We start from the raw sequence: 24,742 nt of genomic DNA on the forward strand, positions 1-24,742 counted from the left end.
GGATTATTACTAAGATATATTCAAAATTCTAATTTATCTGCGGTAGAAAAACCCTCACACAACTTACAGATTCAATTCTTAAAATAAATGTCCAGTTGCCTTTGACTTAATTCTACTCGATACTGTATGCTAGGTAACTTCAGTCAAAGAATGGATAGAACTGTGTTTAATACTTCATCCTATTACAGTTAGAACCTGCTTTTTTTCCTGTCTGGTGATCAGTGAGGGACACACAGAATTTCACAAAATGGAGGCTCAAAGTAAAAGATGGAAATGTACAGGTTTTAATTTATATGTATATACCAGTTTGGTATATGAGGCCTGTACAGTGCATATTGTTGAAGCAAACAAAATAGTAGTATTAGTATTGATCACTGCTTGTGGAAATCAGCTTACAACTGTCATGCAAGAATATGCTGCACATTTGCTTAATTTGTTTTTGTCTCTTCCAGGTAATCATAGTACCCTACTTTGCCTTGGCCACTTCTCAAAAAATAGCGTGAGTTCACTATATTCAACCATGTCTTACAGTACTGGCCAGGATGCAGCTCAGCTTGCCCAGACCATATCATGCAATATTCAGAAAATTACACAAAGCTGTAAGTTTGGTTTGTCATTTATCTGAAAAAGGTGCCCTGGCCTTGAAGCTCTCCCACTGTGTTACTCCCTTCTCGTTCACATAACTAGCTAACACTAGATAATTGCACACTGAGACACTATGACAGATACCTGTCAATACTCCCTATCCTCCTTAGAGAGGCCATCCCCATTGAAGTTCCTCTCTCGAAGGGTATATAATGTGTGGTCTTTTCTTTGTTCTGGAGTTCTGTGTTGTACTCTGTACAGAACCCACGACGCTCGTGTATGTTTATTATATAATTAATAAACTTCTTCTACCTCAATGATCTCCGGTCTTTGGATTATTCCCTAACATTAGGTTTCTGTATAGTTTCTGATATAGTTGGTTACTTTCAACTCTTTTTCTTTGAATAAGTGCAGCCTTCTCCATTTTTTGGCTTGACATTTAGCTCTAATAAATGATCAGTTTTTAAATGCTTGACTATTTCAGAAGTAGTACAGAATTCTTAACCTCAATTATTTTTATAATATTTACAATTTTGTTAATGTAAGCTGGCTTAAAGTGGACCTGTCACCTATACATAAAAAGCTGCATAATGAAAGTCCTTTGCAAATTAAATATGGAACCCTAAAATTTATTTTCATTAAAACATCCATACCTGTTATAAAGGTGTTTAAATATCTAAACTGTCAATCAAATATTACCTGCCCCACCTCTATGCCCATGGCATAGAGGAGGGGCAGTCAATTACTTTCACTTTCCATTCAGCACTTCCTACATGTCACTGCTCTCCTCACATTCCCCCTTCCCTCCTCAGGCTCTATAATTGTGTAGGGCACTGCACATGGACATTAGGTCTCCCATTCTGGTGCATACACAAGATTTTTGGGTGATACACAATTTCCCTTAATAACCGTGTACACAAAATGGCAGCCGCCTGCTTGCTGTGATTGTATAATTCCAAGGCAGAAGGAAACAAAATTTAAATAATAAATACAGTGTAAGTAAAGTTTATTTTGCTCAACTAACATGATAGAAAAGAATTTGAAATTATTTCTTAGTGACAGGTCCCCTTTAATTTGTGATGTATATCTGAGTGTATATCTGAAATATAAGGCTCTGATGTACTCTGTTAACTGTACACACCTACTTGAAGTAGAATAAGTACAACAATGAAGTATATAATGGTCATTCCACCTTTTGAATTAATCATCACGAAACATGAGAACCTTCAATCCAACTTTATACTTACATTGCAAGCTTTTGAAAAGGCCAGTTTGGCTTGTGTGACCTTATTCATTTAAAGTTATAGTACACCATTCCTCTTGTTTTATAGCTTCTGAAATACAAAGGATAGTGAATCAACTTGGAACAGTACAAGATTCAGCAGAACTTCGAAATTGTCTTTAAGTTTTTGGGTTGTTTATTCATAATTATCATTAAAGTGATACACCACATTCCAAGGTTTTACCTTTAACTATTATTGTTTCAAGTTTTTATAGAAATATGTCTATATTGGTTTTAAATCCTTTGCAGAGCTATTCGTATTTTTTTTTTTAAACTAAACCTTTAACCCTCTCCAGTCCCCCACTACTAGTGTTCCAGTCCAGCCCATTTCTCTAATTGCTGCTGCAGCTTTGAAAACTTTCTGGGAGGGGGGCTTGAGGGATAGACCCAGTAGACCGAAAACTTTATTTATATTGGTGCTCCTCCCCTAAGTCCAGCACCAAAGAGGAGTCTGAATATTATGATGGGGGTGGGCAGCAGCTAAGGTTTAAAGTGGTGGTTCACCTTATTGGACACATAAATAGATATAGTAATTTATTACAGTGCTGCAAAATATGCTATATAAATGCATGTTAATACATGCTTTCTTTCAGCTTGCACCATGTCATTCGTCATTCTTTCGGTAAATGTATTAAAAGCAAAGTGTAGATAAAAAAAATAATATATTCACAGTTCTTTTGGTGCGTTATAAATACTTTCTTTTTTAGCCAAGAGAAGATACAATATGCACATAAAATTGCCAAAGATACCGACAGATTCCTCAAAGACTATTCTTCACTGCCTTCAGAAAGTGATCAGGTAAAAAAACATAATTTCAACGTATGTACTGTGCATTTAAAAGAGAACTAAACCCTAAAAATGAATATGGTAAATATGTTATACACTGAACTTATTGCAGAAATAATAGATAAGTGTAAGGCTTTGTATTAGTTTTCTGTTCTGTTACAAGCCTGTTTGTGGGATCTCTGAGTGCCTGATGTTTTCTCCTTTGATTTAACTTATTGCAGCAGCCTAAAGTTTCAGCTTCTCAATAACAGAAACGATCCAGGACTTTATTGTTGTCACCGATGGTCACAATCTTGGAAAGTTGCTGTGACACTCACATGTTCAGTGGGCTCTGAGCAGCTGGTTAGAAGCTAAGCTTAGGGGTTGTCCCAGATTATCAAGCAGAAAATGAGGTTCATCTGTCATACAAGCTGATGCTAAAAGACTGATTATTACATTTTGATGCTAATTGCACTGGTTTTTGTGCTGCCATGTAGTAATTACTAATCAGTCCTATATAGTGACATTTATATTATATGTACTGTATAGTGTGAGTAAGTGACAACAGCACAGAACATGTGCAGTGAATCGGCATAAAACAATGGGAAGCTACCGGGGCATCTTTGGAAACACAGGTCTTCCCTGCTAAATGTCTGTTGTTGCCTTGGGCTGATACAGAAGCCAAAAACATATCTACAAACATATCTACAACATTTCTAGCCTACTTCTTTAGTTAAGCTTTACTTCTCCTTTAATGAACTATTTAACATATTCATTGTTAGCAGTACTGATTTGTGTCAGACTAGTCCCTGGATCAACTTGTACGATGAGCTATCTCCCATAACCCTGTATTCCCTCACTTGCTAAAAAGCCATCCAACCCCTTCTTAAAGCTAATGTATCAGTCTGTACAACTGATTCAGGGAGAGAATTCCACATAGTTATATAGTTACATAGTTACATAGTTAAATTGGGTTGAAAAAGGACAAAGTCAATCAAGTTCAACCCCTCCAAATGAAAACCCAGCATCCATACACACACCCCTCCCTACTTTTAATTAAAGTCTATATACCCATACCTATACTAACTATAGAGCTTAGTATCACAATAGCCTTTGATATTATGTCTGTCCAAAAAATCATCCAAGCCATTCTTAAAGGCATTAACTGAATCAGCCATCACAACATAACCCGGCAGTGCATTCCACAACCTCACTGTCCTGACTGTGAAGAACCCCCTACGTTGCTTCAAATGAAAGTTCTTTTCTTCTAAAGGGGTGGCCTCTGGTATGGTGATCCACTTTATGGGTAAAAAGGTCCCCTGCTATTTGTCTATAATGTCCTCTAATGTACTTGTAAAGTGTAATCATGTCCCCTCGCAAGCACCCTTTTTCTAGAGAATACAACCCCAACCTTGACAGTCTACCCTCATAATTTAAGTCTTCCATCCCTCTAACCAATTTAGTTGCACGTCTCTGTACTCTCTCCAGCTCATTTATATCCCTCTTAAGGACTGGAGTCCAAAACTGCACTGCATACTCCAGATGAGGCCTTACCAGGGACATATAAAGAGGCATAATTATGTTTTCATCCCTTGCGTTAATGCCCTTTTTTATGCAATGCCACAGAATGACACTGCCCAGAATTAGAAAACGTGTTATCTACAAAGACCCCTAGATCCTTCTCATTTGAGGAAACTCCCAACACTGCCATTTAGTGTATAACTTGCATTTATATTATTTTTGCCAAAGTGCATAACCTTGCATTTATCAACATTGAACCTCATTTTCCAGATTGCTGCCCAGTTTTACAACTTAGACAAATCACTCTGCAAAGTGGTAGCATCCTGCATGAAACCTATAGTTCTGCACAATTTAGTATCATCTGCAAAAATAGAAACAGTACTTTCAATGCCCACCTCCAGGTCATTAATAAACAAGTTGAAAAGTAAGGGACCTAGTACAGAGCCCTGCGGTACTCCACTAACAACACTGGTCCAATTAGAAAATGTTCCATTTACCACCACTCTTTGTAGTCTATCTTTTAGCCAGTTCTCTATCCAGGTACATCTTCACAGCTCTTGATGTAAAAAACCCCTTCCGAATATTTAGGCGGAACCTCTTTTCTTCTAATCGGAATGGGTGACCTTGTGCCAGCTGGAAAGACCTACTGGTAAATAAAGCATTAGATAGATTGTTATATGATCCCCTTATATATTTATACATAGTTATCACATCACCCCTTAAGCGCCTCTTCTCCAGCATGAACATCCCCAGTCTTTCCTCATAGCTAAGATTCTCCATACCTTTCACCATTTTAGTTGCCCTTCTCTGTACCCTCTCTAATACAATAATGTCCTGTTTGAGTGATGGAGACCAAAACTGTACGGCATATGGGGCCTTACAAGTGCTCTATACAGTGGAATAATGACCCCCTCCTCCCGTGACTCTATTCCCCTTTTAATACAGCTCAAGACCTTATTTGCCCTTGATGCTGCTGACTGGCATTGCTTGCTACAGCCAAGTTTATCATCTACAAGGACTCCAAGGTCCTTTTCCATAATGGATTTGCCTAGTGGCTTGGATATTCTTACATCCCAGGTGCATGACTTTACATTTATCAACATTGAATCTCATTTGCCACTTAGCTGCCCAGATTGCCAGTTTGTCAAGATCGTGTTGCAAGGATGCCACATCTTGGATGGAATTAATTGGGCTGGATAGTTTTGTGTTATCTGCAAACAATGATATATTACTTACAACACCCTCCCCTAAGTCATTAATGAACAAGTTAAATAAAAGTGGACCTAATACCAAGCCCTGGGGGACCTCACTAAGAACCTTACTCCAAGTAGAGAATGTACCATTAACAACCACCCTCTGTACCCGATCCTGTAGCCAGTTTCCTATCCATGTGCAAACAACTTCATTAAGCCCAACAGACCTTAGTTTAGAAAGCAGTCGTTTGTGGGGCACAGTATCAAACGCTTTGGCAAAATCCAAATAGATCACATCTACTGCCCCTCCAGCATCTTACTTACCTCATCATAAAAAGCAATCAAATTTGTCTGACGTGACCTATCCTTCATAAAGCCATGCTGATTGCTGCTCATAATGCCATTCACTAGGACAAAATTTTGAATGTGATCCCTTAAAAGCCTTAATAATTTGCCCACCACAGATATCAAGCTTACTGGCCTATAATTGCCAGGCTAAGATCATAATCCCTTTTTAAATATTGGAATAACATCAGTTTTTCTCCAATCCATAGGCACCATACCAGATGAAAGTGAATCTGAGAAAATCAGAAATAGGGGCTCGTCTAAAACTGACCTAAGCTCTCAGGCCCTGGAGCCTTGTTTGCATTAATTTTTATTAAAGCTTTATGAATCATATCCTGAGTCAGCCACTGACTAGATTGAGCTGAGCCATTAGTGCAGCTATAAAGTGAGCATGGGAACTCAGACTCCTCTATTGTATACACTGATGAAAAGAACTGATTTAGCACATTTGCCTTTTCCGTATCTGTTACAACCATACTGGTACCATTATTTAATGGAGCAACACACTCAACCTGCATCTTTTTACTATTAATATATTTAAAAAACTTTTTAGGGTTAATTTTCACCTCCATCACAATTAACTCTTCATTTCCTTTCTTTGCTTTCCGGATTGCCAATTTACAACATTTATTACAGTGTTTATATTCATTAAATGCAGCTTCTGTCCCAACAGATATGTCGTTTTTAAATGCCTTTCTCTTCTTTCCTATTAACTTCCTTACTTCTGTATTAAGCCACATAGGATGATTCTTAGAGCTTATACATTTACTTCTTAAGGGAATAAATTGAGAACAGTAATGATTTAATATAATTTTAAATGACAACCATTTCTGTTCTGTGTTTTTAGCTGAAAACCTAATGCCCCAATCAATGCTCTGTAAGGCAGCCCTCAAGGGACTAAAATTCGCTTTTGCAAAATTCATTGTTTTTGTTGCCCCAGTATACATTTGTTTTTTGCACCAGACATTAAATGATATTACATTATGGTCACTATTACCCAGGGGTTCAATGACTTGCACATTTGCTATAAGTTCTGGGTCATTTGAGATCACTAAATCCAGAATAGCTTTTTTTCTGGTAGGCTCCTCAACAACCTGTGCCATAAAATTGTCATGCAACAAGTTTATAAATTTGTTCCCATTAACTGATGTGGCAGTACTGTTGCTCCAGTCAATATCTGGGTAATTCAAATCTCACATTACCCAAACTAGCAGCCTTTTCTATTTGCATGAGGAGCTTTCGCCTCCTCCTCCTCACTTACATTAGGGGGTCTATAGCATACGCCTACAATTAATTTGCTGGACTCTTTACAATTGGTGAAGAACTTCACCCATAAGACTTCTGCCCCCTCATTTTCTAACATAACCTCCTCCTTTATATAAGCTTTTAAATCCTGCCTAACAAACAGACATACCCCTCCTCCTTTTCTATTGCCTCTGTCCCTCCGAAACAATGTATAGCCACTGATATTTACTGCCCAGTCATGCGACTCATTCAGCCATGTTTCGGCCACACCAATCACATCATATTTTCCCTCCAGCGCCAGCACCCCCTGCTCTACCATTTTACCAGTCAGACTCCTTGCATTTGCAAACATACATTTAATACTGGTACCATATTGACATGTGGTCCTCCCTATCCTTAACAGTATCCCCAGCCAAATCTCCTCCCCCCATTTTCCCTTTCTTTGCCCACTATCTCATCTAACCTGTCTCCCACTGAATCTTTTACTGAATAACCCCCCCCACACCTAGTTTAAAATCTCCTCCAACCCTCTAGCCATCTTCTCTCCCAAAACAGCTGCATCATCATCATTGAGGTGAAGCCCATCCCTAGCAAAGAGCCTGTAGCCGACTGAGAAATCAGCCCAGTTCTCCCAAAACCCTCCTCCCTACACCAATCTCTCAGCCACGCATTAATCTCCCTACGCTCCCGCTGTCTCCTTAGAGTTGCTCGTGGCTCAGGTAATATCTCTGAGAAAATTACCTTGGAAGTCCTCGCCCTCAACATTACACCTAGTTTTTTAAAATCGTTCTTGAGGACTTCACCACCTCCTCTAAATTTGTCATTGGTACCTATGTGTACCAAGACCACTGGGTCTTATCCAGCCCCTCCCAATAATCTGTCCACTCGTTCCACCACATGCCGAACCCTTTTCACATGCAACCCTTAGATCACATGCAACACTCGCTTAGCAGCTCCCACACTCGCTTTGAATTCACAAGGTTAAGGTTTCAACCCGGTTAAGATTTCAACATTAAAGGTTACCTGTAGGTCATGTTGGCGTTCATAAACCTGACTGTTCTGCCAACCTGACTGTCCCATCTGAGCCTGTCAGTTAAAGTCTCTAATGCTAACGGACTTCTGCTGCACAAATATGGCAGCTCCCTAATAGACGAACATGGGGAGTCAGATGGGTAATGTAAAATCATTGAGCAAATACTTTATGGCAAAATTATTAGTAGCAAACAAAGCCAATATTATGATAAATGTTAATTTCTCGTGTCAGTATCTTTTTAGTTTATCCTAAACCCAAGCCAGACTGAAGAATAATACTATTTGCTCAGTAAAATCTGATTGCGTTTTACTTATAATTCAGTAAAACCTCAAATAATTTCAATTAATATCATTTGCAAGATTTCTTAATATTCATCATGATGTAGACAATAAGATTCTAATATTAATTAATTGTTTTCAGCTTATCTGTTCCAACAGAAAATCATTGAGCAAATACTTTATGGCAAAATTATTAGTAGCAAACAAAGCCAATATTATGATAAATGTTAATTTCTGGTGTCCGTATATCTTTAAAGTATCCTAAACCCAAGCCAGACTGTAGAATAATACTATTTGCTCAGTAAAATCTGATTGCGTTTTACTTATAATTCAGTAAAGCAATATTTCTTAATATTCATTATGATGTAGACAATAAGATTCTAATATTAATTAATTGTTTTCAGCTTATCTGTTCCAACAGAAAATCATTGAGCAAATACTTTATTGCAAAATTATTAGTAGCAAACAAAGCCAATATTATGATACATGTAAAAATGGTTTAATATTTCTGGTGTCAGTATCTCTTTAAAGCAGGAGTGCCCATACTTTACTAATGTGAGGTCTACTTTTAGTGATGTTGTCCCATTATGATCTACATCCATAAAAGCAGTTAGCATTTCATTCCATGGAAAATATTGCTTAAATATTATATTGATTTATGAAAGAATTTATATTGCTATGTTTAACAAACAACTATTCCTTATGTGACCTTAGCATAAAAATATCTGAATAAAAAGCATGAAATAGGAGGGTGATTTAGACAAGCTGTTTGTTGACATTGTCTTGAGATCTACTGATCACCAGCTAAAGGTCTACTGGTAGATCCCGATCTACCTTTTGGGCACCCCTGCTTTAAAGTATCCTAAACCCAAGAAACTATTTATCACCCAGGAAAACACTACTATTTGCTCAGTAAATTGCATTTTCAGTAAAACTCTTTTTTAATTTTTTTTGATTTTTTAATATTCATTACGATGTAGACAATAAGATACTAATATTAATTAATTATTTTCAGTTTTTCTGTTCCAACATATATCTCATCTGCAAGCATAAATGGCCCTTACTGTTTTTATCTGTGTTTTTACATGTATTAATTTTTCCAATTTTTGTTTTCTACAGCGACAGAGGAAACTGCAGAAAGATCGACTTGTAAATGAGTTTAGCTCAGCACTTGCCAATTTTCAGAAGATCCAAAGGCAAGCAGCAGAAAAAGAAAAGGAGTTTGTGGCCAGAGTCCGTGCAGGATCCAGAGTTTCTGTAAGCAGAATTGCGTTTACTGCATAAATACAGTGCATATTTTGAAGAGATTAGAAGGAAAAACCTATGTATGAAAATAATACATTTTATTGTAGACTATGATACATTTTAGATGTTGCTTTAGAAATTCTAATTTCTCTAATTGCCAGGATTTAACCAGGGACAGAAATTAATATTACAGCTTGTGGAGGGGAGCTACACAATTCTTGAATAAGTGCAACATTTTAGCTGCCCTTTTCTGTCTCAGTAACAAAATGCACCAAAACTACTTAGTCTGTCCAATTTTATACTTTTATCCAAAGATGAAGTTAGTTGTTGTTCTGTGACAGCTGGATAGAAACCTGCTTAACACATTAGCTATAATCAAATCACAATTTGCCTAGTTAAGATTGAAGGGAGTCTCAGCCTACTATAAGAGCTATGGCTTAAAATGAATTGTTCAATGTAAAAATAAAAACTGGGTAAATGGATAGGCTGTGCAAAATAAAAAAAACAGGCATTAACCAATCAGAGACTTGAGGGGGGGCCACATGGGTCATATCTGTTGCTTTTGAATCTGAGCTGAATGCTGAGGATCAATTGCAGAAATGTACCATCTGGCCCCCCTTCAAGTCGCTGACGAGTCAGGTCCGGACTGAGAACTAAAATAGGCCCTGGAATTTCAGGTACGCAGAGGCCCAATTAGCCGACATAGAGGCCCAAACAGCCCCCACCAGCCCACTAAATACTGACTTTCTATGGGACCTTATAGCAGCCCCTCTGGCATTTGCCAGAACTCACAGATTGCCAGTCCGGGCCTGCTCAGAGTTATAGAGCTGAAAAGCAGGAAGTTGGATTCTGGCTGTTTTATTAGACATCTGTTCACTCCAGCCTTTATATATTACATTTTTGGCTAACTAACTATATTAAAAAACATTTTTTATTTTGCACAGCCTATCTATTTACACAGTTTTTATTTTCACACTGAACTGTTCCTTTAATGGAGGGGGCATGTTCTATAGGAGATTGGCATGCACTCAAGAAATGTGCAGGAAGTACTGGAAGTGAGTTCTAATAGATGATCTTGTGGACACTGTAGAACTTTAGCTTCAGAATAAAGCTGCAGCCTCATGTGTATTTTGTGAGATGTGACCTACAATTTTTTAACACCTTTTTTTCTAATTTGGTTCTGTACATTACCACAATGAATTTTAAATGAAACAACTCAGATGCAGTTGAACTGCAGACTTTCATCTTTAATTCAGTGGGTTGAACAAAAATATTGCATAAAAATGTGAGGAACTAAAATATTTTTTAACACTAAAGCCTTTTTTTAATACAATCACTTCATTTCAAGGGCCTCAAAAGAAATTGGACAAATTAAAAAACTGAAAATAAAATGTTCATTTTTAATACTTGGTTGAAAACCCTTTGCTGACAGTGACAGCCTGAAGTCTTGAACTCATGGACATCACCCGATTCTGGGTTTCCTCCTTTTTAATGCTCTGCCAGGCCTTTACTGCAGCGGCTTTCAGTTGCTGTTTGTTTATGGGCCTTTCTGTCCAAAGTTTAGTCTTCAACAAGTGAAATGCATGCTCAATTGTCCCCATTAACATGCCATGGTACCCCCCCCCCACAAGATACTAGGGATGCACTGAATACCAATCTAAGTCAGAACCGTTATTTCTATAAGAAAATCAAAAACCTATTGCATTCAGCTTTTAAGAGCTTTGAAGACACATGACCTAAGAGCTGATTCAATTTGGCTGAATACAGATTCAGCAAAAAATGCTAGGGTTCATCCAAACCATATCCATTACTCATAAAGGCTTGGAAGCTTTCTATACTTCAAACTTAATAGAAAACCTCCAAATGTACAAAATTACATTGACATAACAGGAAAGCACACTGTGAAATGTTTTAAGTCAGATTTGTCAAATTTATCAAACTTCAAAATCTTTGTAATTCTTTAACATTCATATTTTGTCTCCCTATGTTAGGGAGGTTTTCCTGATGATGGTCAGAAGGAAGGGTCGCTGCTCACTTGGGAAAAGTAAGAGCATCTATGTTTTTTACTTTTGTGCATAAAATGTGTATATCCGTGTTTCTCTTGAACTAATGATCTGTTGTGAACATGAATTTATTATGCAGTTACATACAGCACCTTATATATTACAAGTATGGCATCCGTTATTCAGAAACCTGTTATCTAGAAAGCTCCATTTTATGGGAAGGCCATCTCTGGTGGAATTTTAATCAAATAATCCACATTTTTAAAAAATAATTTTCTCTGTAAAAATAAAAATGTATTTTGTACCCGATCACAACTAAAATAATTGTAATTAATCCTTACTAGAGGCAAAACAATCCCACTAAGTTTATTTAAGGTTTACAAATATTTTTAATAGATTTAAAGTATGGAAATCTTAATTACGGAAAGACCCCTTATTTTCGGAAGACCACAGATCCCAAACAATCGGGATAACAAGTGCCATTCCTGTAACCCTATAATAGCAAGTTTTATTGTTGTTATTAGTGTTAAAGCCAACCATGAGTTTTTGGATATTTGGCAACTGATAAACCATATTTTTTGAACAAATTAAATGGGAAAAAAAGAATACTTAATTGCATAACTGTGTTTATCAATATAGTGATTTACTAAACCCTTTTAGACACTGCATAACTTGCCATATTGCAAGGAGGTATTTTTCTCTTGGTAAAAGTTTAGACGAGAAATAAGTATTTGTGCAAGGTCACAATGACAGCTGTATTTTGATATTATTTTTGGTAAGTGAGGGGCAACAGCAGGCAACAATGCAAGAAGAAGAATTCACAGAGGACGACCTTAATCTGATAGAAGAGAGGGAAACGGCTATACGACAACTTGAGGTTTGTTTGCTGCCAAAAAAAATTTGTACTATTTGGGTATCTGACAATATTTTACAGGACGGGTATGGGATCCATTATCCGGAAACCCTTTATCCTGAAAGTTCAGAATTAAGGGTTGGCTGTCTCCCATAGACTCCATTATAATCAAATAATTCAAATTTTTAAAAGTGATTCCCTTTTTACCTTTAAAAAAAACAGTAACTTGTACTTGACCCCAGCTAAAATATAATTAATCCTTACTGAAAACAAAACAAGCCTATTGTGTTTTTTAATGTTTAAATTATTTTTTAGTAGATTTAAGGCACAGAGATCTAAATTATGGAAAGATCCATTATCTGGAAAACCCCAGGTCCTGAGCATTCTGGATAATGGGTGTACCTGTACCTTCTTTAATTTTTCTTTCTTGTTTGCTTGCTATAATTTATCATACAATTTGTGCAGAAGACAGTCTGCTTTTAATGGACAACATTCACACAATGTAGCAGATACAGTTTTTCTTCAAGTTACTTTGCTGTGCAGTACATAGGAGGGTAGATGCTGTATTCCCAGCTGAACCCAATACCACTACTGTTTCGCTGCATTCTAAGGGAAATGGATCAGTGAATTTCATATGCATGCTTTCATCCAAATGTCACCCAAGGGAGTACAGCTTTCCCACCAGCAACTCTCCTAATTTGCTGTTTAGTTAGTTGTTAGTTATTTAGACAGTTCACTACATTCCAGACACACCTGAACTGTGAACTTAACTTTGTGAACTGTTAATTTATTTGCACAATTCTAAAGGTTTTCACATTTATATATCCAATTTATGCCAATATATTGCACATTTCAAATGTTTACATATTTATTGTGTATTCTTTTTGTGATATGTACTAGCTGGAGTAACGTTGTCTTGTCTCACTGTGTATTCATATACTGCTGAGATGACAATAAAGTTTACTTTGACTGACTTTGACTTACTTTACTATCACATTCATACAGTGATGTTGGTTTTATCAAGATCTGCTTAAATGGGACCTGTCACCTTTAGAAATATGATGTCAGTCAAGCAAAATAAGCTTTACTTAAAAAAACAGTATTTAAATCATTTTTAGTCTTGGTATTCACAGTCACAGCAAGCAAGTATGTGCAATTTAGACACTTTTATTAAGGCAAGCTTTGCATCATGCCAAAAAATTGTTTATGGGGGGACCTGATACCCCTGTCCATGCACTGGCTACAAAATTAGATCGTTAGGAGGGGAAATGTGGGGAGTGTAGTGAAATCTAGGAAGTGAAGAATGGAAAATGCAAGTAACTCCGGTAAATGCATGCAGATTTCAAGCCTTAGTATAGTTTTTTTTAAAGGAGTTGTAAAGGCAAAGAAATATAATAGAAATATAAATCAATTGCACGGTTTCAATTCTTTATTTCCAAATTATTTGTATATCTTCCACTTAAAAGTAAGGAATGCTTAACAGCTCAGTGTTTTTGAACTTAAATGTTTTTCATATGAGTTCTAAAACCTGTTCTGGCAGGTACATGCCCCTATACTGTCTTGTAAGAAAAAGGGATTGAGATCACAAATTGGTTTGATTTGGTTTTATTACAATGAGTCTTCCTCCATGGTGCTCACAGTGAAGAACCTCAGCCCAGTGAAGTTTCCTGATGACAGGAGCACCGGCCTGGGGTATCGTGTAAGTGATTACAGTTAATAGGGGGTGCCTAACTTTTGTTACCCCCTCCAGTGATTTAGACTTTCCTTCACCTTTAAGTAGCAAAAGTGGTCTATCTAATTTAGACATAAAAAAGTAGAATAATAAAAGCAAACATGTCATTCTGGACCCCTTCTGATTTGTACCAGACGGTGAATTGATTTCTATGAGTATAATTCACTGCACATCTGCTGTCAATCTGTTGCTGCATTACTCTGGCTGCAGTTACACAGGAATACAGCCCCTGTACTGCTAATTCTGGAAGTTCCTCCATAGTGCATGGGGAAAAATATACTGTAAATATCCTCCTATCTGTTAATTTATTAAATACAGGACAACAAATTTATTCTCTGCCACTAATGCATTTTTCACAATTGCAGGATGATATTCAGGGCATAAATGAAATCTTCAAAACTTGGGCATGATGGTTCATGAGCAGGGTGAAATGATTGGTAAGTGTTGCAAGGAGCTTTACAGAAGGATAGATCGAATTATTCTTGTAATCTTTTATTTGCATAGTGCTTAAATTCTGTGCAGAATTTTATAGAGATAATGCATCTGTCACCTCAAATCCTAACCATGTAGACCTTGCAATCCTGGGTCCCTGTCACACCTGGAGAACATACCTTGCAAGCATTTCAGTGATTTTTTTGCTTTTTAATTCTTTCAATTGGCATAGTTTTATTAATGTATATATAACTTGTATTATTTCTATAAAGTACGTTGAAGAGCAGAAGACAATCTTAAGATAATAAAGTGTTGTGGTAGTGCCAGACCCTGCAAATGCTAAACCATTTGGGTTTTATTACAAAGGCTGTCCCATAGTTTGCTGGGGCAGTTATCCACTTGATGTTGGAACATTGTTGTTGGAGTTTGGGAACTTATGTTGGGTTATCTGGCCTACCTTGGACCTAGCGTTACAGTTCATTCCGTTCATCGTGTTCTGCAAGGTATCATTGTGCTAAAATAGAAAAGAGTCTCTGACAAAATGTTACCATAAAGTAAGAAGCACAGAAACCATTTTCGGACCACTATTCCATCTCCAGCAGATGGCCTCCAGATATAAATGTATTTGAATTTTACACAAATATACTAGATTCTACCATGATAACTTAAACAAGCTATTTCCCAAGATGCCATATGCTGGGAGTGTAATACAACCACCTCACTTTATTCTATTGTGAAGAGATCAATTATGGGACTTCTCTATGCTTACCACAGTTGGTGCCATACAGATTCTCTGGAAAACAGACAGACTTCTAATCCAGGAATTTATCACTTCACAATTTGGAACTATTTGCAGCCAAGTTCAAATAGTTTATATGCACCTTTTCTGCATGGTCCCAACTGATTGAGCTAATGTCAGTATGGGGAGATTCACATCACTGTAACTTTAGCTATCATTCTTGTCTAGATATATCCAAGAACTACATAATAACATTGTAAGTAAGGTTGAAAAAAGACACATTTCCATCGAGTTCAACCTTTTTTTTTTTATTAACTACCTATCTGCCAGTTGATCCAGAGGAAGGCAAAAAACCCATCTGAAGCCTCTCCAATTTGCCTTAGAGGGGGAAAAAATCCTTCCTGACTCCAAAATGGCAATCGGACTAGTCCCTGGATCAACTTGGACTATGAGCTATTTCCCATAACCCTGTATACTCTCACTTGCTAAAAAGCTATCCAACCCCTTCTTAAAGTTATCTAATATATCAGCCTGTACAACTGATTCAGGGAGAGAATTCCACATCTTACATATTTTTGCTGCCTCAAAAAAGTTCAGTTTCTAAAGGGGTGGCCTCTTGTTTGTTTTGTTTTTTTGTTGTTGTTTTTTTTTCTATGGCAAAGATACCATGCTGACTATGCTTTATGTCCCATCACAAGCTGCATTTGAATAGTTTAATTCTTTCATTCCATGTACCAGTTTGGTTGCACATTTCTGCACAAATTCCTGCACCTATACAGTCATGAAAAAGTGTGTAAACTCTTAGCCTGCATAACCATTTACTCCACTTTCAACAAAAAAGATAACAGTGGTATGTCTTTAATTTCCCAGGAATCTGAGTACTGGGGTGTTTTCTGAACAATGATTTTTAGTGAAGCAGTATTCAGTTGCATGAAATCAAATCAAATGTGAAAAACTAGCTGTGTAAAAATGTGGGAACCCTTGTAATTTTGTTAATTTGAATGCATGTAACTGCTCAATACTGATTACTGGCAACACCAAATTGGTTGGATTAGCTTGTTAAGCCTTGAACTTCATAGGCAAGTGTGTCCAATCATGAGAAATGGTATTTAAGGTGGTGCAAGAACATCTTGCTGCAGATGGTGTATCTGTACATCATTCTACAATTCCGCACAATTTGCACAAAGAACATCTATATGGCAGGGTGATGAGAAAGAAGCCCTTTTTGCAGTCACGCCACAAACAGTCGCTTGTTGAATGCCAAATCTCATTTAGACAAGCCACAGTCATTTTGAAACAAAGTGCTTTGGACTGATGAGACAAAAATGTAGTTATTTATAGTCATAACAAAAAGCGCTTTGCATTGCGGAAGAAGAACACTGCATTCCAAGAAAAACACCTGCTACCTACTGTCAAATTTGGTGGAGGTTCCAACATGCTGTGGGGCTTTGTGGCTAGTTCAGGGACTGGGGCCCTCGTTAAAGTCGAGGGTCGGATGAATTCAACCCAGTATCAACAAATCCTTCAGGATACTGTTCAAGCATCATTCACAAAGTTGAAGTTACACAGGGGTTGGATATTCGAACAAGACAATGACCCTAAACATACTTCTAAATCTACAAAGGCATTTATGCAGAGAGAGAAGTACAATATTCTGGAATGGCCGTCACAGTCCCCCGACATGGAAAATCTATGGGATGTTTTGAAGCAGCCATGAAATTTAACTGAACTGGAGAGCTTTTGTATGGACGAATGGTTAAAAATACCACCATTCAGAATCCAGACACTCCTCAAAGGCTATAGGAGGCATCTAGAGGCTGTTTCATTTACAAAGGCTCAATTAAGTATTGATGTAATATCTCTGTTACGGTGCCCAAATGTATGCATCTGCCTAGTTTTGTTATGACTGTAAGTGTGCTGCTACGTGTTCTGGGCAGCCCGCCTTCCTTAGGTGAATATGACAAATATGAGTATTGCTTGAACTGCTGCAACAAAAACATGATGGTGAAGTCATAAATTATTTTGTGTGCTCTCTGGTTGAATCTACCTCTATATTTGAAGTCATCCTCACTGGAAGTGCAGATAATTGACACAGTTTTCATTAATAAAACCAGTGTTTCCCAAACTGAAATGCATCCCCTCCTATGGGAAACAAAGCAGAATATCGAGCCCAGGGGTTGGCATGAAGGACAGTTAGATCTGAGGAGAATGTTTATTTGCTCTCATTTTCATTACAAACCAACGTTAAAACAAATTTGGGGACAATCTTGCTGCGGTATATGTTTTTGTAGCTATAGAAGCAATCCCTTTTCTTACCTATGATCTTGTAACCTTATTATGAGTGTAAGTTGTTACCTGATGAAAAGCAAAGCTCAAGGGGCTTGAACATAACATGTAACAGTGCTACGCAATATGTTGGCGCTATATAAATACATGTTAATAATAATAATAATAATACAATAACCATTGCCATACCCTAACATTCTGTCTCCTCTTTGGTGTCTGCATTTCTTAATATGACCAGCAGAGAGCACTCTGATATTGAAATAATTAGTAGCATAGCTAGAATACTACAATTGCTTCTGTTACCGAGTACTATAGTTTATGATTTTATCTTTTATGTCTGTAGTTTTACAAAGAACTCTAGTAAAAGTATTTTCTTATTTTAGTTTGTTGTTTTCCAAAGAAAGTTTGATGTATTGTGGCACTGTTAGATGGAGTTGTGAGCTCTCTATCTAGAAAATATATTTACAGTTATGTTCAGCGTTCTTAAATATGCCTTTACCTGTTGTTTTTTTTTTGGGTGGGAGGGGTTTGTTTTTAAATCTCTCAACTTCCAGCAAGAACAATAAAAGTAGTATAATTATGTCCAGGTCACCGGCGGCACTCCTGTTAAGCAAATGCCATTATCTCCTAAGTAAATCAATAATAACACTTTCTTGTACAGACAGTATAGAAGCCAAAGTGGAAAATGCAGATGTCCATGTTCAGCAAGCAAACCAGCAACTGGCCAGGGCTGCAGAATATCAGGTAGGTTTTACATACATAGTAACATAGTAAGTAAGGTTGAAAAAAGACACACGTCCATTAAGTTCAACCTTTTAGTTTTTTTTTATCTGCCTAACTGCTAGTTGATCCAGAGGAAGACAAAAAACCCATCTGAAGCCTCTCCAATTTGCAAGGCTGAGATCGTAATCCCTTTTTAAATATTGAAATAACATCAGCTTTTCTCCAATCCATAGGCACCATACCAGATAAAGCTTTATGAATCATATCCTGAGTCAGCCACTGACTAGATTGAGCTGAGCCATTAGTGCAGCTATAAAGTAAGCCTGGCAACTCAGACTCCTCTATTGTATTCACTGATGAAAAGAACTGATTTAGCACATTTGCCTTTTCTGTATCTGTTACAACCATACTGGTACCGTTATTTAATGGAGCAACAATCTCAACCTGCATCTTTTTACTATTAATATATTTAAAAAACTTTTTAGGGTTAGTTTTCACCTCCACCGCAATTAACTCTTTATTTCCTTTCTTTGCCCTCCGGATTGCTGATTTACAACATTTATTACAGTGTTTATATTCATTAAATGCAGCTTCTGTCCCAACAGATTTGTAGTTTTTAAATGCCTTTCTCTTCTTTCCTATTAACTTCTTTCCTTCTCTATTAAGCCACATAGGATGAATTTTAGAGCTTCTACATTTACTCCTTAATGGAATAAATTTAAACAGTAATGATTTAATATCATTTTAAATGACAACCATTTGTGTTCTGTGATTTTAGCTGATAACTTAATGCCCCAATCAATGCTCTGTAGGGCAGCCCTCAAGGCACTAAAATTAGCTTTTCCAAAATTCATGTTTTTTGTTTCACCAGTATATATTTGTTTTTTGCACCAGACATTAAATGATATAACATTATGGTCACTATTACCCAGGGGTTCAATGACTTGCACATTTGCTATAAGTTCAGGGTCATTTGAGTTCACTAGATTCAGACTAGCATTTTTTCTGGTAGGCTCCTCAACAACCTGTGCCATAAAATTGTCATGCAACAAGTTTATAAACTTGTTCCCATTAACTGATGTGGCAGTACTGTTGCTCCAGTCAATATTTGGGTAATTGAAATCCCCCATTATCATTACTTTACCCAAACTAGCAGCCTTTTTTATTTGCATCAGGAGCTTAGCCTCCTCCTCGTCATTTACATTACGGGGTCTATAGCATACACCTACAATTAATTTGCTGGACTTTTTACAATTGGTGAAGAACTCCTCCCATAAGACTTCTGCCCCCTCATTTTCCAACATAACCTCCTCCTCCTTTATATAAGCTTTTAAATCCTGCCTAACAAACAAACATACCCCTCCTCCTTTTCTATTGCCTCTGTCCCTCCGAAACAAAGTATAGCCACTGATATTAACTGCCCAGTCATGTGACTCATTCAGCCATGTTTCGGCCACACCAATCAAATCATATTTTCCCTCCAGCACCAGCACCTCCAGCTCTCCCATTTTACCAGTCAGACTCCTTGCATTTGCAAACATACATTTAATACTGGTACCATATTTAACATATGACATGTGGTCCTCTCTATCCTTAACAGTACCCCCAGCCAAATCTCCTCCACCATTTTCCCTTTCTTTGCCCACTATCTTATCTAACCTGTTTTCCACTGAATCTTTTACTGAACCCTCCCCCCCCATGCCTAGTTTAAAATCTCCTCCAACCCTCTAGCCATCTTCTCTTCCAAAACAGCTGCACCATCATAATTGAGGTGCAGCCCATCCCTAGCAAAGAGCCTGTAGCCGACTGAAAAATCAGCCCAGTTCTCCAAAAACCCAAAACCCTCCTCCCTACACCAATCTCTCAGCCACGCATTAATCTCCCTAAGCTCCCACTGTCTCCTTAGCGTTGCTCGTGGCTCAGGTAATATCTCTGAGAAAATTACCTTGGAAGTCCTCGCCCTCAACTTTACACCTAGTTTTTTAAAATCGTTCTTGAGGACTTCACCACCTCCTCTAACTTTGTCATTGGTACCTATGTGTCCACTCGTTCCACCACATACCGGACCCTAGCACCAGGCAAGCAGCAGACTGTTTGGCATGTAGGGGCCTTACGACAGATTACCCTATCCACCTTTCTAATAATTGAATCCCCTATAACTAAAACCTGCCTTTACTTCCTTGCACTCCTCCCACCACCACTTTTATTCAGCTATTTCCTGGGCCTGACAATGTACATACTGATCAATTGATTAACTGCTAAACTGTTATTTTTAAACACTATTGGGACAAAAGTGCAATACAGAAATATGAAAATGCTTTAATATATGGAGATGGTCTGTTACTGTATTTGTAGTACTTTGATTGCCACAAACAAATTATGATGCTCACAAGCCACTAGTTTGGGGGCACCACTATAAGGGATACCTAGATTGTGCACTCTAAAGGATACAGAAAGTACAGAAAGGGAGACATTCACAAAACTGATGTTTTTTGCAATGTTTCTTTGCCCATAATATACCTTGGCACATCTTTGAAGCACTTCAGTCAATACTCTGTGCGCCTCCAGATCAGAGGCACTTGACATTGAATTGTTCAGATAAGCAGAACTTTACTAGACTGTGGTGGTCAGTTACTGAATGTTATTCACTATTTTAAGACAACCTCAATAATTGTGTTTGTTTTCTTTTTTTGTGTTGCAGAGAAAATCCAGGAGGAAGATCTGCATTATTATTGCAGTACTAGTTGTAGCTGCAACAGTCATTGGACTGATTATCTGGGGAGCTCTTCAAAAGTAATGGTATCTTAACATTTTCAGACATTGTTATTTTCTGTTATCACATTGCTTCTTTAGTACACAAGAAGAAGTGCACATTACTCTAATGATGAAGGAACAAATTTTTGAATATATTTTGCATTGATCTGGCAGTGCTTGCATTTTTGGCTAAGATTTATGAAAGATGGATGCGTGGGGGCTATTCCTTGTTGCACAAAACTGATTGTTGGTTGGGTTCAGTTCTGACAGGGTGTGACCTGAAAAAGATAGAGCCCTTCACTCTACTATTTGGGCCACTATTATGGCTGCAGTAACCCATAGCACCCAGTCAGATGTTTCATCACTCTGATTGCATTAGATGGATTAATATAAGTTGATAACTCGTTGCTACAGGTAACTACACCAAATTTTTCAAGTGTTCATAATTGAGTGCCATAATAACCTTAAATCACATTTGCAGTTACAGACCTTTAAAGCTTGATTTCTCATCATAAACCTCCAAAACAATTACAAAAAAATATATCGATGTTTCTCTCTTTTTTTATTATTACAAATGAGTTTTATTATGCCAATCCATATCTTGCCTCAAGTGCACTATTATGTTTTATTGGTAAAGAGGCAAACCCTGCATTGCAGACAATTCTGCTGCTGTATTTAGAGAACTAGGCTTATCCACTAAACAACCTTTATCTGTATTTTGAATACATACCACTAATGTAGTATAAGACCACAGTCCTGACATTACAAATTTGCATTGTTTTACTTTCAGAAAAAGATTTAGTGCTTGATAATGCCAGTGGCATTATTTCTGATAATTTGGCCACTACAGGTGTGGATCAGTTATACAGAAAGCTCCACATTATGGAAAGGCTGTCTCCCATAAACTTAATTTTTCCAAATAATCCAAATTTTAAAAAATTATTTCATTTTTCTCTGTGATAATAGAATAGTGCTTTGTACTTGATTAAAAAGAAAGTATAATTAATCCTTATTGGAAGCAAAACTCGCCTATTGGGTTTGTTTAAAGGGGTTGTTTTCCTTTGAGATAACTTCCAGTCCGACACTGTACAGAGCATTTGCGTTTTAGAAGGGGTCAGCGACGCCCATTTCAAAGCTGCAATGAGTCCGAAGAAAAAGGCAAAGAATTAAAAAACTATAAAAAATAAATAATGAAAACCAATTGAAAAGTTGCTTAGAATTGGCAATTCTATAACATACTAAAAGTTACCTTAAAGGTGAACCACCCCTTTAATGCTTAAATTATTTTTTTGTAGACTTAAAGGAGAAACAAACCCCTTATTAAAAAAAACCTACCACCCCACACAGGCCTCCGAGCATTCTGGATAACGGGTCCCATGCCTGTATAAGCTTTGATAAGAGCCTGTGACTATTTACAGTCACTGAAAATAGACACAAATGTACCGATGAATAAATCTCCCTGTGCCAATTTATTTGGACATTTGAAGTTTAGCTTAAATCCTAGTAATAAATACAAGGCATATTGTCTTGATCCTGAGCTGTGAGGAAGCAAGAATGTGCAATATATAGGCATACTAACATGACTAAAAGTTCACTATCCTGCAGCAGCCAATACACATACTAAAAAAATATACAGTATGCTATATTTAATATATGTGATGGGTTGCTATAGGTTACTGGATTCTTGCAGTTTTTTTTGTTGTGTTGTGCATGAGTGCCACTGTTTTTGCCATTGTAAATTGGTAATAAAGACAAAGGTTTAAAGTAAGTCTTTAGAATGCAAGAAAATGTAATACAGGCAGTCCCCGGGTTACGTAGGAGATAGTCTCTAGGTTTGTTCTTAAGTTGAATTTGTTTGTAAGTTGAAACATATACATTTACTTATTAAATGCAACTTAGATGTTTGTCTTAACATAGTATTTATTTTTACCTTTCTGTACATTTATTCTGCAGTAGATAAAACACACCAGAGGGGACTGGGGCAGGTGGTTTATTAAAGCTAAATGCTTATAAAGGCCAAGTAAATCACATTACATTACTGTAATAGCTTCAATATGTAAGGATGAGTTGTATGTAAGTCGTTTGTAAGTAACTCAAGGACTCCCTGTATATTATTTACAGTGTGTTAATTATACACTTTGCTCCATCAGACCTAGGGGTGTAAAAAACAGTAAAGTCTGTACAATCCAAAACAAATGGCACCATTAAATTATAAAAAACATGTTTAGTTTTTTTCATGTTTTCCATGAAATGTATGATATGCAGATGTTATTTGATGTATAAATACAAACAGAGGACAGGGTAACAAAATAAGAGTTTTTTTAGGATGAGATCGAAGTACAGGTATGGGATCTGTTATCTAAAATATGGGAAGCCCATCTCCCATAGACTCCATTTTAATAAAATCATTCAGCTTTTAAAAAAATGTATTTCTTTTTCTCTGTATATTGTAGTTGATCCAAACTAAGTTAGCAGACTGACGGTATGGAGATTCCTTATACAGAAAACCACATGTCCCAAGTATTCTGGAAAACATTTCCCATATCTGTAATACAAATGAAACATGTCTTCTAACATAATTACCATGCTTTGACACTTTATTGTTGCTCCAAGTTATTCTTTATATTCAGTTTCCTATGGTTGCTGGAATTTATAAATCAACAGCAGCAGGAGGGTGTAGACCATGATATGCTGATTCCTTGCATCCCCAGCTGGCGATCTTGAGTCAGCTAAGACACACTGTCAACCTTCTATACTTTTGTTGTTATGTAAATATAAATTATAGTATGACAACTTCACCCCCAGTCCAGCCTGGATGCTGGCGACTGTAGTTCTACAAAGGCTGAAGTACCATCAAATGCATGTTACTTGCGTATATGTATGGGCAGGTTTGTAATACAGTGCAAAATATGTATTGCAACACTCTTCTAGTTTTAAATCTTTACTTAACATATTATTTTACTAAACCATTTTTATGGCTCTTTACCTTTTATATTTAAATTTTTTTATTTTGGTGTTGGAGAATGATCAATATGTGTGCAAAGTACATCATGTAGTAATGCGAGAGAAAGAAAATCCCTTTGGTCATAACCTTTCCAAAAATCCCAGCTGCCAATTTAGTTTTCTGTGGAAAAAAAAATCAGATCTAACCTGTCCTAAAGGAATATCATCTTGGATTAATAACTACTAATTCTATGAAAGATAACCACAGTGCGGTACTCATAGTTTAAGTGATCTTAAGAATTCCTTGTAATTGGACCTACTGATGCTGTTCAGGGCATCAAATTCTCTCTCCTTCCCTTAGAGTTGCCCTGTTTTTGTCTCACAACTGTTCACCTTGTACATTCTGCAGCACTTTTCACAGATTATTTATCATTCACATAGATAATAGATTGCCAAGTTAGCTGCTGGAAAATAGCCCACGCCATGGCATTATATAAATGTTATGCCTATCCTGTCATATTATTGAACATTATATTTTGAGATTACTCATGGACAGATCTACAGAGAACTCAATCTTGTGCCATATTAAGTATACTTCAGTCTCTGCAAGTTGCCATTATGCCAATATGATTTACTTATAATCACACAAATTAACAATAAGCACAAATGTTTTAATGTATAATATTATTGTTTAAAATAAAAGAGAAATATATACACACTCATGTGAACTGTGACAAATATCATTCCAATAAAAGTACATTTATTAAAAAAAAAATAAAACCCTT

The 24,742-nt window shown here is 36.9% G+C and overlaps 1 pseudogene; it reads left to right on the plus strand.

Moving 5' to 3' along the window:
* Positions 1-520: 520 nt before the first annotated feature.
* LOC108704784 lies at positions 521-21,057 on the plus strand (annotated as a pseudogene).
* The last annotated feature ends 3,685 nt before the right edge of the window (positions 21,058-24,742 follow it).

This window comes from Xenopus laevis, chromosome 5S (genome assembly GCF_017654675.1).
Source record: "Xenopus laevis strain J_2021 chromosome 5S, Xenopus_laevis_v10.1, whole genome shotgun sequence".
In the NCBI taxonomy this organism is placed as follows: domain Eukaryota; kingdom Metazoa; phylum Chordata; class Amphibia; order Anura; family Pipidae; genus Xenopus; species Xenopus laevis.